At 36.3% G+C, this 1,204-nt stretch overlaps 1 protein-coding gene across 1 annotated transcript in view; it reads right to left on the bottom strand.

The window, feature by feature from the left end:
* cox5ab (cytochrome c oxidase subunit 5Ab) overlaps positions 1-1,204 on the bottom strand; it is a 14,160-nt gene that overhangs the window by 4,975 nt on the left and 7,981 nt on the right. The window lies entirely within an intron of this gene.

Raw genomic sequence — 1,204 nt, 5'->3', positions numbered from 1 at the left:
AAATGGTTATTTATATTTTAACATTATATTATGCATTTATATTATGTTACGAACAAATCTAAATTAACACATAAAAATATATATATTTTTTAATGTAGTGACACAATTTTGCGTCGTGATTACGTAATGACGTCATCACGCAATGACATCACAACGTCATTTAGCAACTTTTAGCAACAAATCGACCTTCCTTTAGCAACTTAGAAATTAAAATTATTTGGCAACACTGAACGAAACGCCGTCATGATGCTCAGAGACGCAAAACAGCGCTGTGGCTGTGTTTGGAATTATTTTTGTTGTCGAAATAGTGCAAAAACAGGCAATATGGTGTCTAAAACTCAAGTCTCTTAATTAACTTCTAGTTTATTGAACTGTTGTAAAAAAAAAAAAAAAATCAATATCACATTTGTAATTGTGGTAATTTTTGGAGAACAAAATGGCACCCTTCATGTGATATTGATTAACTATATGAAATGATGTAAATGTATACATTTTCTGCCACCTTATCTTGAATTATGTGATCATTGTTAATGCATGTTAATAGACTGAATCATGCAGTGAAAGAGCGCACTATAAATGCACATGTGCACTAAAGCTGTGTTGGTCTAACCAGACTTCATCACGCCTCTGTAGGTGCGTTTCATTTAGTTTCTGCAATATACTCGATAATGTCATGATGTCTCACGAGTTCAGTATTTGCTCTAAACCTGCGCAGATTTGGCTTGCATGAACTTCCCCAAGAAATGAATGAGTGAACATAACTTACGAAAAGTAACCCGCCGAATTGGCTAGTGATTTGACAGCGTTACCTGCCACAGCTGATTTTTACCCGCATTTGGCGGGTTGGCGGGTGTTAATTTCAAACCCTGGTCGCATGGCAATACATGCTTCATCAGACTGCTTATTGCTTACTGCTCATCTCCAGTTGAACCACCATTCAGAAATTTAAAGTAGGCTTTCTTCAGCTGGTCATGACCTTTAAGTGGAAAATAGCCTGACGTCAGAATCCAGAAAGAATTTGTGCAGTCCGTTTCAGCAGATTGGGGCAACGGAAATGTTTACATGAAAGTCAGTCACTAACATTTGCGCAGCTCACTCTAACAGTTTTTTTTACTGCGTGACACTCTTTCCATGCATGCTTCAGAATGCTATTTTCACTGAATGTCTCACATATGGATCCTAGCAAAAAAAAAAAAAAAAAAAA

The sequence above is a fragment of the Sinocyclocheilus rhinocerous genome, unplaced genomic scaffold (assembly GCF_001515625.1).
Source record: "Sinocyclocheilus rhinocerous isolate Xijiao unplaced genomic scaffold, SAMN03320098_v1.1 scaffold1093, whole genome shotgun sequence".
In the NCBI taxonomy this organism is placed as follows: domain Eukaryota; kingdom Metazoa; phylum Chordata; class Actinopteri; order Cypriniformes; family Cyprinidae; genus Sinocyclocheilus; species Sinocyclocheilus rhinocerous.
The sequence above is the reverse complement of the archived record's forward strand: the minus strand, read 5'-3'. Positions and strand labels throughout refer to the sequence as shown.